The sequence below is a fragment of the Chiloscyllium plagiosum genome, chromosome 18 (assembly GCF_004010195.1).
Source record: "Chiloscyllium plagiosum isolate BGI_BamShark_2017 chromosome 18, ASM401019v2, whole genome shotgun sequence".
Classification (NCBI taxonomy): Eukaryota; Metazoa; Chordata; class Chondrichthyes; order Orectolobiformes; family Hemiscylliidae; genus Chiloscyllium; species Chiloscyllium plagiosum.
Window position 1 is genome coordinate 19553068 of NC_057727.1, and position 13528 is coordinate 19566595.

Consider the following 13528-nt stretch of genomic DNA (forward strand, 5'->3'; position numbering starts at 1 on the left):
GTTCTGGATTCAAGCCCTATCTGCTCTAGAGGAGTGTAACAACATCTCTGAACACGATTAGAAAATAGAAAAATGAGATTGATCAGTTTCAAGTAAATTTTGCTTTGAAGCAGTTTACTATTTCTCATAATATATGGGTGTGGTCAAATCTATCTTTTGCCAGTATCCTTCCTTCCTTGTAGAGTTATTCTCTTCACTGAATAAGGTTCCAATATCTTGCCCAAGTGAGTATTATCATGGTGATTCTTCCAATAATGACAGGAGACATGATGTGACGACAAATACTGATGATCTGCTGCTATCGTGCTACAATACTTATGTTAGCCCCTGTAACACAAGGATGAGACATGAGTCAAGTAGTGCTGAAGAATTTGAACTTGTATTATAATTATGGCTATTTACAATTAAAGGCAATCATGCTTCTAGTGTCAAGCAATTCAGGTACACTGTAGCAAGCTTTTCTGGGTGTGTCACGCTGCAACACTTCTCAGTAGGATGGAGACTAAGAGCTTTGATATTTCTCATGAATCTGTTCAGATGCATTATGACACATGAAACAGGTGGGACTTCATTCCAGGCCTCCCAGTCCAGAAACAGGGGCATTACCACTGCACCACAAGAGCCCCTCACTGAGACCTTCATACCATTTGGTCATATGTGATGACATCATGAGTATTTTCATTAAAGGCTAAATGCATATCTGCTGTGACAGAAAACAACATCCATCCAATGTTCCCTTTACCTTTGTTCCCTGTACCTTTTTTTGTTTTTGTGCAGACTTCCAAGGTTTTTGTTTGGCAACAACTTCCAGAACTGAAAGTCAGTGCTGCAGGCCATATTGACGTGCTATTGCCATATAAAGAACAAAGAAAATTTATAGCCTAGGAATAGGCCCTTTGGCCCTCCAAGCCTGAGTCGATCCAAATCCATTGCCTAAACCTGTTGTCTGATTCATAACGATCTGTATCCCTCTGCTACCCACCTACTCATGCATCTGTTCAGATGCACCTTAAATTAATCCACCGTCCCTGCCTCTACTACGTCTGCTGACAATGCCTTCCAGGCTCCTACCACCTTTTGTGTAAAGTAATCATCGCGTGCATCCCCCTTAAACTTTTCATTTCTCGCCTTGAAAGCCTGACTTCTCATTATTGAATCCCTTATCCTCGGAAGAAACTTATCTCTATTCTCTGTGTCTATACCTTTTCATGATTTTGTAGACTTCAATCAGGTCCCCCTTCAATCTTTTTTTTCTAATGAAAACTATCCTAACCTACTCAACCTTTCTTCACAGCTAGCACCTTCCATACCAGCCAACATCCTCGTAAGCCACCTCTGCACCCTCTCCAAAGTGTCCATGTCCATTTGGCGACCAGAACTGTACGCAGTATTCTAAATGCGGCCGAACTAAAGTCTTGTACAATTTTAACATGACCCGCCAGCTCTTATAGTCAATACCCCATCCAATGAAGGCAAGCATGCCATATGCCCCTTGACCGTTCTATCCACCTGTGCAGCCACCTTCAGAGTACAATGGACCTGTACTCCAAGATCTCTTTGCTCATCAACTTTTCCCCAAAGCTCTTCCGTTTATAGTATAGTTGGCTCTCGAATTAGACTTCCCAAAATGCATCACCTCACATTTGCCTGGATTGAACTCATCTGCCACTTCTCTGCCCAACTCTCCAGTCTACCTTTATTTCTCCTGTATTCTTTGACAGTCCCTTATGCTTTCTGCTACTCCTCCAATCATCGTGTCATCTGCAAACTTACTGATCATACCAACAGTGCCTTCTTCCAGATCACTCCTGAAGTATGTTGACCTGTCATTTGGGTGCATATCATACAAATTAGGTCAGTTTTAATTTGAGGAGCTGGTGTTGGACTGGGGTGGACAAACTTAAATATCACACAAGACCAGGTTATAGTCCTAACAGGTTTACATGGAAGCACTAGCTTTCAAGGCACTGCTGCTTAATCAGTTGGTGTGGAGCAGGACCATAAGACTCAGAATTTATAGCAAAACGTTAGTGTCATGTGGCTGAAATATATTAAACAAATTTAAATTAAATCCTTCATCTTTTCGAATGGTTGAGCTAGTTTTGGTTCATTAATATGTAAATCCCAGAACTCTTTTCAAGTCACATTCTCAAGATAACTTAAGGTTTTCTAACAAAATGTGTCATCTCCACTCAGACAATGCATTAAAGGTGAGAGGTTAAAGTCTGTCTGTATCCCAATCTTGAGTCAGACTGGTTCTATTTCTAAAATGGAATTTACAGAATCTTAGATGGATTGACTGTTGGTTATGCATTTTTTTTGAGGAAAATAAAACATAATTCTGCAAATACCGATTCATCCCATAAACTTGTGTGTCTGGGTGTGAGTGCATGTGAGGATGTGGGTAAGCTTGGTAAAGTCTGTGTTTAAGTGAGATAGGGTACAAGCCTGAGAGAGAGAGTGGCTCTCCACATAGTGGAGTGGGTCACCCTGTAGTGTAACATAAACCCAAGGTCCTGTTTGAGGCCATCCTCATAGGTTTTGAACTTGGCTATCAGCTTCTGCTTAGCCGCCTTGCATTGTTTGTTTGCCCCGTAGTTGGCTTTGGAGGACGGTCAGGCGAATGTCCCAGACCGTTGAAGTACTGGGAGGGAACACCCTTGCCTGGTGATTGTTGTGCGGTGTCGATTCATCTGTCCATGTACCTGCTGCATACATGGTGGGATGTGTCCGTGTTGCACGTGGAACGTCTGCCACTATGTATGTGGCAGGTACTCATGTGACTTGGCAAATGTGGTCTCTCCTACACTGCAGGCAAGGATGCCCTGAGGCATGCTATGTTGGCAAGACAGAGCAGACGCTATGACAACGGATGAATGGACACCGCATATCAGCAGGCAAGGGTGTTTCCTCCCAGTTGGAGAATGCCTCAGCAGTGTGGGACATTTGGCCTCAGGCCTTGGGGTGTGTGTCCTCCGAGGCAGACTTCAGCACAAGCAACAACACAAAGTAGCCAAATAGAGGCTGATAACCAAATTCGATACCCGTGGAGATGGCCTCAATTGGGACCTTGGGTTCGTATCACACGACAGGTGATCCCACTGCACTATATACTCCCTCTCCCATTCTCTCTCTCACTCCAACATACTCTCACACTAACATAGACTCTCTCTCACACGCACCTTCTATCTCATATGTACACACATCCCGCATTCTCACCCTTGCACGCACCCTCTCACAGGCTTACACCCCATCACTACACTTGACTAAACTTACACACTCTCTCACAGGCACTTGCATACACACCTCCGTTTTTCCTGCAAGCACACACATATCAGCTTATGAGATGAATCTGTATTTGCAGAATTATGTTTTATTTTGCTCAAAAAAATGCATAACCTACAGTCAGTCTATGGAAGATTCTGTAAATTCCACTTTAGAAATAGAACCAGTCTGGCTCAAGGCTGGGATCCAGACAGACTCTGACCTCACACCTTCAATGCATTGTCTGAGCTGAGATGACACATTTTGTTAGAAAACATGAAGTTATCTTGAGAATGTGACTTGAAAGGAGTTTTGGGATTTACATATTAATGAACCAAAACTCGCAAAACTATTCCAAAAGATGAAGGATTTAATCTAAGTTTGTTTAATTTATTTCAGCCGCATGACTCGTAATCCTTTGCTATAAATTCTGTGCCTTATGGTCTTGCTCCCCAACCACCTGATGAAGAAGCAGCACTTCGAAAGCTTCTTCAAAGCTTGCTTCCAAATAAACTTGTTGGCACTTTAACCTAATGTTGTGATCTTTAATTCAGTTTTAATTTAGTTGTTTCCTTGTTTGTTGTTTTTAAAATGGTTTGGATTTGCTAGAATAGGTAAATCACCATTGAGTCCATAAAGTGTTGATACAATCAATAAATGGCAGATCTGTGTGTGACCAATTATTGTGATTTGTTATAATATTGAAGCTTTGCTGGTAAATGTTTAGAAAACACTGACCTTTTTAGGCTTGACATTTAAAAATGCAGAAAGCTTCTGTTGAAGCTACAGACGTACCAGGCAGTCTGTGCAAGATATTTTGTGGGCGGCACGGTGGCAGTGGTTAGCACTGCTGCTTCACAGCGCCAGAGACCCGAGTTCAATTGCCGACTCAGGCGACTGACTGTGTGGAGTTTGCACATTCTCCCCGTGTCTGCGTGGGTTTCCTCCGGGTACTCCGGTTTCCTCCCACAGTCCAAAGATGTGCAGGTCAGGTGAATTGGCCATGCTAAATTGCCCGTAGTGTTAGGTGAAGGGGTAAATGTAGGGGAATGGGTGGGTTGTGCTTCGGCGGGTTGGTGTGGACTTGTTGGGCCGAAGGGCCTGTTTCCACACTAAGTAATCTAATCTAATATAAAATTTTAAGCTGAAGTGGGGCCAATTAGATTTGGAATAGCATATACTTTGAGTATAATTGAATGGGGGTGGGAGGGGGAATGCAATAGCAAATGATTGGGACTCTGGCTATATTTAACATATAATATGATCTGATATTTTTGGGCTAGTCAAATCTGTGGAGAGAAACTTTTGAAGTTTTACCAGGAAGGATTTATGACTTTGTTCTTGTGAGTCTGACAATGCAAGGGAAACGGAGGGATCCATGTGTGGAAAATTAAGACTTGCGGTCCTTAGCATAAGCCTAATTAGCATTGCAGAAACTGGCTGTGGGTGATACTTTCACAAGACGGCATGTAAATTTTGAAAGTTGGGGGCAAAGGTATATCCTTGGCAGATTATGAAAGAAATGAAGCAGGGAGAGATGTAATTACTGGAGGTATTTCAAACAATCACTATCTTCTGCTGTTGCACTTGAACAGGAAAAATATGTCACAAACATCATTCTGTACCTGCACCACACTGGAACAGGAAGTTGATGCTGATGCAATTGTGTGCTCATTGCTGGCTCCCACTTGTTCCTCCATTCTCTAGTTCAGTTGCTGCTTCCTCCTCTGCTCCTTTCTTTGCTATTCTTGTTGCATTACTTGTTACCCATTTGGTTCCTAACCAGACTTTTGAATAGCCAAATCCTGACTTTGCAAGTGATTAATTCTAGACACCAGTTTTGTATCTTAAGCAAAAAACTTAAAGTCATGGCACATTTAATAAATTAACAGGAAGTAATTAAACAACAAGGTAATCTAATTAATGTCTACGTTTAAACCCAAAACACTTGTTTTCATCCCTCATTCACAAAAAAAGGGAGAAATAAAAGAAAAAACACAATTGGCTAGATCACTTAAACAGTTTTAATGATGTGTTGTTTCACAGGTGTAGATGTGGCCCCCTTGGATGATTTTTCTGGACATGTTGATCAGGGTCAGGTTTTCAGTTCATTCAGGTCAAGGAAGTCATAATCCCAACTCTGCTTTCTGCTCTTTGGACATCTGGAAGCTTGTGTGGAAGGTTAGGAAGAGAGCTTTCAAATCTTTAATTGTGTGTGTCATCACCTCTGCTCCACAGAAAACATAGTTCTAACAATAAACTACAACTATGATATTCTCCTGATAGACTGATAATCTTTTCCTGAGGCCTCAATTACCATTCAACACTTGTCATCTGATTGAATATAGGGTTTCTTCCAGACATGTCAGAAACGATTCCCAGGTATTGACCTAGTGAACAGCCAACTTGTGTTATCTGTTTCAACACTGCTCTTCCTGGTGTCCTGTGTCTGAAGGAGTCCTATTTAATCAAGAATCAGCCAGCATTTAACCACCACGCCTGGACTCATAATTAACAAAAGCTTGTTTCGTCGATTGTTTTCCTCTTAGAACAAGCTGTTTCCACAAGTCAATTTCCTGTTCAAAGTTCAAAACCAAAATTGATAATAGACTAAAAAGAATGAAAAATCGGTGAGGGTTCTAATACTCTTGCATTTGCTCAGAAGGCAGTTAAGAGTCAACCACATTGTTGTGCCAGAGGAGAGTGGCAGATTTCATCCTGAAAGGACAGTAGTGAACCAGATGAGCTTTTTCTGACAGTCGGCAATGGCTTGTAAGTAATCAGTGGACTCCTATTTCCTGAATTTCCAAATTGCATCATCTGCCATGGTGGAATTGAAGTTGGGGCCCTTTACAAAAGTTGACTCATTATTTTGCTTTAATGTTAATAAAATGGCAGTATTTAAAATAAATATTTGAGAGTTTATTTAATTTTGTTCACAGACGTTCAGTCCTGTGGCATGCCTGTTTTTGAGATTTTTATCCACACCTCCACTCCTGCACTGCCCTGAAATGCCTTTCTCTGGTTTCTGCGTCTGTCATCAGTCCCACTTCACACTTCCCTTCCTATTCCCACCCTCTGTTTTTATCTAGAAAGTCTTTCTCTTGGCTTCCATTCTGAATTGTCATTAAAACTCCTTGGATTACCTAGTGGCAAGAGCTGGTCAGTAGTTTTGTTTACTCTAATCAAGTTCTACCACAAGATGGAATATAATCAATTACAGTATAACTTCAATCAGTTTAAAAACCGGACAATACTAGGTTATAGGCTAACAGGTTTATTTGGAAGTACAAGCTTTTGGAGCGTTGCTCCTTTGTCAGGTAGCTAGTGGGGCAGGACCATTGGCCACAGAATTTATAATAAAAATCCAAGTGTAATGCAACAAATGTGATGTATTGAACAAATCTAGATTGCTGTTAAGTCTTCAATCACTTAGAATGGAGATGAAGGTTTCGATTGATTCATATGTAAATCCATGACCTTTCAAGACATATTCTTGAGGTCTGATCTACTAAATAAATCTAATTCCATTTGCCATTTGGCCCACATCCCTCGAAGCCCTTCCTATTCATATACCCATCCAGGTGGCTTTTGAATATTGTAATTGTACCAGCCTCCACCACTTCCTCTGGCCACTTGTTCTATACACGCAGTATTCTCTGCGTGAAAAAGTTGCCCCTTTGGTCTCTTCCGCTTTCCCCCTCTCACCTTAAACCTATGCCCTTTAGGTTTGGACTCCCTTACCTGGAGAAAAGATCAGATATGACTAACCTCGAGGACCTACATTTTAACCACCTGCTGAATTTCCTATATTTTCTCCTCAGAACCTTGTTATCTTCTCTTTCAATCTTATGGGAATCAGTGTGTACAGCAACCTCCTGCTGGTCCCTCTCCCCTTTGAGAATATTCTGCACCCTCTGAGTCATCCTTGACTGTGGCAGCAGGGAGGTAACACACCAGTCTGGTGTCTCCCTGTCAGCTGCAGAGATGTCTGATGAGAGGCCCCATCATCATTTTGGAACCTAACGTACCCCTCATTACTGTAGACACAGTCTTGCTTCTAGAAACCTGGATGTCAGTGCTACATTCCCCCGAGAGTCCATCACCACCTTCATTTTCCAAAACACCATACTTTATTTATTGTTGTTACATGAACCTGGGTACACTGAAAAGTTTTGTTTGTGTGCAGTACAGGCAGATCGTAACATTTGCGATTGGGGATCACTGCAGGAGACTCCTGCACTACTTGCCTACCTCTCCTGGAAGTAACCATTCTACCCGGCCTCTTTCACCACCGCTCCCTCACCACCAGACGCCTGGAAGAAAAACGCCTCATCTTCCGCCTCAGAACACTTCAACCCCAGGGCATCAATGTGGACTTCAACAGTTTCCTCATTTTCCCCTTCCCCCACCTCACCTAGTTCCAAACTTCCAGCTCAGCACTATCCCCATGACTTGTCCTACCTGCCTATCTCCTTTTCCAGCTCTTCCAGCACCACTAATCCAGAATCTGGTTTCCAGCATCTGCAGTCATTGTTTTTACCCGACTGTATTGGCAGCCTTTCTATCTTCCCAAAACTGTGATCCAACATACTCTCTGGCTCCTGTAAATTCCTCATTGCCTTGAACTGCTGCTCCAACTGATCCATGCAATCAAACACACTTCTTGTTAACTTAATCAGGAGCAACATTGAAATTCTCCCTAATCTCCCACATCTGACAGGAAGAGCACATCAATGCTAAAGACCTCTCTGCACCTTAACAATCTACAGACTCAGGAAATAACATAGCATTCTGCTCTTAAAAACACTGCTCTTGGATAACTTATTATAATAAAACACATTTAAAAAACACCGTATCTGATTATTGTAGATTTACAAAAAAAAAATTAAGATTTATGTTTTGCCTAGTTTCCAGCTGTCAGTATCTCTGATAACAGGTCTGTCCAAGGTCAGCTGTGAAATTTCACTGTTTATTTTTCTTGGACCCAACTCTGATGTCCAGAAATGCTTGAAACTGCACAGCCAGTCACTGCTTTTTTTTCTGAACTCAAGAGCAGTTCTTAGAATAATCCCCATATGCTTTACATGTCTGTCTCTCCCCCCCCCCCCCCCTCTCCTGTTTTAAAGCGTCATTGTTTTGATTTATGTTAAAGTTCCAGAACAAAGCAAGAGCTAATTAAACAGTAATTACTGCTCCAAGAAATCCAGAAAATCAGCTCCAGCGCTGGAAAAGAAATCTTCCAAAGGAGCAGCTCTTACAGCCACTACTTTCTCCTGTCCACCATGCTGTAGCAAATTCCTCAGGTGATGACTTGAATCATAAATGCTTTTGGCCTCGAGCTGCTGCTCTCCTTCCTGGACTCCAGAAGACGAGCCTTTCAACTGAACATTGTTTCCTCTATACTCTCTTCTTAGTGTGAATCACACGACCTTGTATCCTTGAGAGTCTGCTTTTTCATCTTGGAACTAAATGGACAGTTTACATCGTAAATTTTTACAATCTGACTTTGTTAACACGTTGGGTGGGACTTTTCAAACTTAGTCTGTACATCAGAGCTACCTTTACCATAGTCATAAAGTGTTAATACTTCGCACCTTCTTCCCAGAGTAATAAACCTTTCCTTTAATCTTTAACCCCATTTCCTTGATCAGTTGTCAGTCAGACTTAAGTTTAGGTCACCATCTTCATTTTATTTGAATTGTAAAGACAATCCCAAAACACAATCTTATCCAAATAACTAACAATATTTTTTAATAAAAGTAGCTTGCTTACTGTTGAACTGTAAATTACGTAGAAATTACAGTACAGGACTAGGCAATCAACTCATGCTGGCACTTGTGATTCACTTGAGCTTCCACCTTCTTTAGCTCTATAAACATTAACCCTCTATGTTAGCCTCTGAACAGGATTATTTAGCCTCTTAATTCATTTTGTTATTTGCCTCATCTACTATCTGGCACTGCCTTCCACATTATCACTGTTCCCTCTTTGACATTTTGCTGACCATTTTAACCTGATTAATGGCCTCTAGCTTTGTTCTTCCCATTTTTCTCTCTCTCTAATGAAATCTTTTTTGTAATTTTAACTACCTTTTTTAAGAGGTCTGTCAAGAGAAGAGAAACCAGCTTGTTCGTTTATTTTTGACATTATCTTTGTGCCTTCTCCAGACCCTCTGTCCTTTTTTATAATGTGACAAACAAAGAATGCAAAGTATTGAATGGTGTCTTGAATCCAGCTCTCTGAAACCAGCAAAGTTTGAAAAAGTGAACTTCTACTTAAAGAAAACTGCATGCGACTTTAAAAAGTAGATGAGTAAAATAAATCATTTAGCTATTTGGTGCAACACTTAGTTACTGAAAGTGGGTTGGCCCTATCTGCTTGACCAGAAGCCTGGCAAGATGTAAAATTTGGCATGTTCTCTGTCCTGAAATTTCTGTCTAACTAGGATTGGAAGCAAGTTTGCACGTTGCCTGTAATAAAACAGGAAAATATGAGAACATGATAGGTAATAAGGAACAAAACATGGTTGTGATTGCTGAGATATGGAGACAGGAAAAATCATGGCTGGGAATGATTATAACCTATTTATGAAAAGAAAAAGAGCATGGAAAAAAGAGTTGGTGTCGCTGTATTTGCTAGGAAAAACAAAATATATTAGTCTAATACCTGTGTTAAACCCAAGTGCCTATTTACCTGGATGCAAGTTTGCTTGGTGAGCTGGAAGGTTCGCTTTCAGACGTTTCATCACCATACTAGGTAACATCAGTGAGCCTTCGGATGAAGCGCTCGTGGCATGCCTACTTTCTATGTGTGTTTAGCTTTTCTTGGGGTGGTGACGTCATTTCTTGTTCTTTTTCTCAGTGGGGTGGTGAATGGGGTCCAAGTTGATGTGTTTGTGATGAGTTCTGGTTACAATGCCATGCTTCCAGGAATTCTCGTGCATGTCTCTATTTGGTTTATCTGAGGATGGATGTGTTGTCCCAGTTGACTGGGACAACGCATCCATCCAGAATGAATTAATGACTTGGTCTCCATGTCTAACTGGTTTAAACTAATAATTTATGCTGAAAATGCATTAAGCAGATTCAAATGCCATCTTGTATCACTGATTTCATTATTGTGCGAATAATCTAAATAAGCTCACTGAATATCTGCATTTTATCATATTTGGTTTGCTTGGATTCAGATTTTTCTTGTTGATAGAATTCAGTATGGGATGTATAGCTGTTAATCAATGATTCTGGATGGAAAAGCACCATTGAGCCCATCAAGTCTATGCAAGCTGTCTGTACCAGTTATCCACTTGACCTTTTGTCTCAGGCTGTCCCTGTAATGCTGCAAAGTTTATAATCTTTGCTGCTTCTCTTCTATGTTGTGGGTAAGTGTAATAAACTACTTGGGGCGCCAGTCTTTCCAATGAAATATGATTGCAAGTGACTTTGCAAATCTATGCAAATGCAAATTCATTGCTGGCTAAGTGGATAAATGAATGTAATATGGTGGGTTGAGAAGTGCAAAAGCACTTTCAGTATACCTGGAATCATTGTATTGGTATGGGACTAACAAGAGTATTGTATTTGCTGAGTTTTTTTTCCCAACTTATGTTGGGAGGGATCATATTCAGGTCTGATCTTATTCTGAGATGAAATATATGCAGAGGTTGTCAGATAATAATCAGAAGGCCAGGCTGGATTTCCCCTTTACGTTTTCGTTCTGAGGACATGTGTTTGAGGCCAAATGGAGCACTAGGCGATTATCTGACAGAGACTACCGAACTCATAGTTGCAAAGTTTCATAAAGTCAAACAACATGAAAACAGTACAACCAGTCCATGCCAACCACAATCCCAAACTAGTGTCACCTGCCTGTACATGGTCTATATCCCTCCAAATATCTCTTATTCATGCACTTATTTAGATAACTTTTAAATGTTGTAACTGTATCCGCATCTGCCACTTCCTCTGGAAGCTCATTCCATGCATGAGCCACTGAGTTTGAAAAAAAACCTGTCCCTTGTGTTCTTTTTAAATCTTTCTCCTCACACCTTAAAAAATGCACCCAGTCTTCAAATTTCCCACCCTAGGGAAAAGACATCTGCCATTTATCTTATCTATCCTGTTATGGACCAAGCCAGGCCCCCTCAAAACATTTCAAGAAAGTAGCCCGGACCCTAATTTTGCGAATTGTTTTTAAGCAGGTATGAGTGGATATTCTAGGAGTGATGTAGCTGGCCCAACTACTTAGTTTTTAACAAAACCCATTTATTTGCAAGATTACCAGATGAAACGCAAACCCAAAGAGAACAGAATACAGAATAACTTAACCTGTCCAAAAACCCAACCGATTATCCCGACTTAATGATGCTGTTCCAACAACTTGCAACAATCTCCATAAACACCCCTTGGCAAAAAAGGAAGAATCAAATACTGGTCTTGCAGGAATGATATTGGGGAGAGAGAGAGACAGCATGAAACACCTTCCATGGAGCTGTTTCTTTGACCAGCAGCCTCAAAACTGACTGACTGACTACTTTCTCTGCACAGCCAGACTGCTAAAAACCAAAACAAGCCAAACTTGAGAAGAGCTGAAGTGGGAGAACTGGCCACACTCCTTTCATTGTACAAGTTTTTTAAAAAACTTGAAAGCCTTTTTCCTGGCATAGTATCTGTCAGCTATAATCAAATTGGCCTTAAAGGCCATCCAAGCCAGACCTCTTGGCAACTCTGCCTTGTACAACACTTTTGGAAAAGAAACAAAGACAACAGGACCTTGTTAAAAGAGTAGCATTGTCACAATACCAACCCCCCTCCCCCCCCCATGATATTATTAACCTTTGTAAGGGTCACCTCCCGATGCTTCAGTGAAAAAAAAAAATGTTCCAGCCTATCCAGATGTTTAAGTATATTTCTAGAATTCTCCAATCCGGGGAGCTGTGGTTGCTGAGTCATTAAATATACCTTCCGAAGCTAAGAGTTCAATCAGCAACCTTACAATTTGTTTAGCTAGTAAATGCTGTCCTATTGAACAATGTCACTGGGCATTGTGGTTCTTTAAAATATTCTTTGTTTTTCTGTTTCTTTGAAAACAAAATTTGAAAATAAAACTCATTTTGGTTTTCTTGACAGAAATGACATTGAAATGATTTGTAATTTACAGTAATAAACGTCTGCCAGTAGTTTTCACACAGCATCATAATAATGTCTGCTAGTTTAGATTTAAAAGTTCAGCTAGTTGTCTAGAAATCAAATTTTGTTTGGTAATACTACAACAATTGAAATATGGTAGTTTTTAGAATGACAAGTTCTTTGTTCAGGTTGGATTAGGCATTTGAGATGCAATTCAGATTTGAGGAAAATAGCTAAAGGATTTTGATGAAAATCTTGCCATTGATTTTAATACTGAAGGGGAGATGGTCTGCCCACCCACTCTCTTCTTCCCCCCACCCCCCCATACAACACACATTCTGTATATGATAAACACATGATTTATGATGCAAACAAAGAATTGCTACAGTGAGGAATCTGGCCATCAAGTCCATACCAACCCTCTCAAGAACATCCCAACCAGACTCACTGCCAACACCTATTCCTGTAACCCTGCGTTTTTCATGGCTAGTCTAGGTAGCCTGCAAATCCCGAGACATGGGCAAATTAGCATAGCAAATCCACCTAACCCACACATCTTTGGACTATCGGCTGAAAGCAGAGCACTGGTGGAAATGCACAGACATGGGGTGAATGTGCAAATTTCACACAGATAGTCGATCGAGGCTGGAATTGAACCCTGGTCCTTGATGCTGTGAGACAGCAGTGCTGACCTCTGAGCCACTGTGAACTTTGTTGTTTAATCTCCTTTGAACATGGTTGCAGACATTTCTTGCGTTCATGCCTTTATTTTCTTAAGACTAGCCAAATTTAATTTTACTGAAGTGGAGTTGATCAGCGAGCAATCTTGGTCTTGCAGAACCACATCATTTAATAGGGTAAAAACAATGACTGCAGGTAGTCACGGAGGTAGTCACCTCCGCCCTCAGACCCCACCCCTCCAACCGTAACAAGGACATAACGCCCCTGGTGCTCACCTTCCACCCTACCAACCTTCGCATAAACCAAATCATCCACCGACATTTCCGCCACCTCCAAACAGACCCCCCCCACCAGGAATATATTTCCCTCCCCACCCCTTTCCGCCTTCCGCAAAGACCGTTCCCTCCGTGACTACCTGGTCAGGTCCACGCCCCCTACAACCCACCCTCCCATCC

General features: G+C 41.2%; 1 protein-coding gene across 1 annotated transcript in view; it reads left to right on the plus strand.

Moving 5' to 3' along the window:
* ippk (inositol 1,3,4,5,6-pentakisphosphate 2-kinase) overlaps window positions 1–13528 on the plus strand; it is a 91771-nt gene that overhangs the window by 16939 nt on the left and 61304 nt on the right. The gene's annotated exons all lie outside the window — the stretch shown is intronic.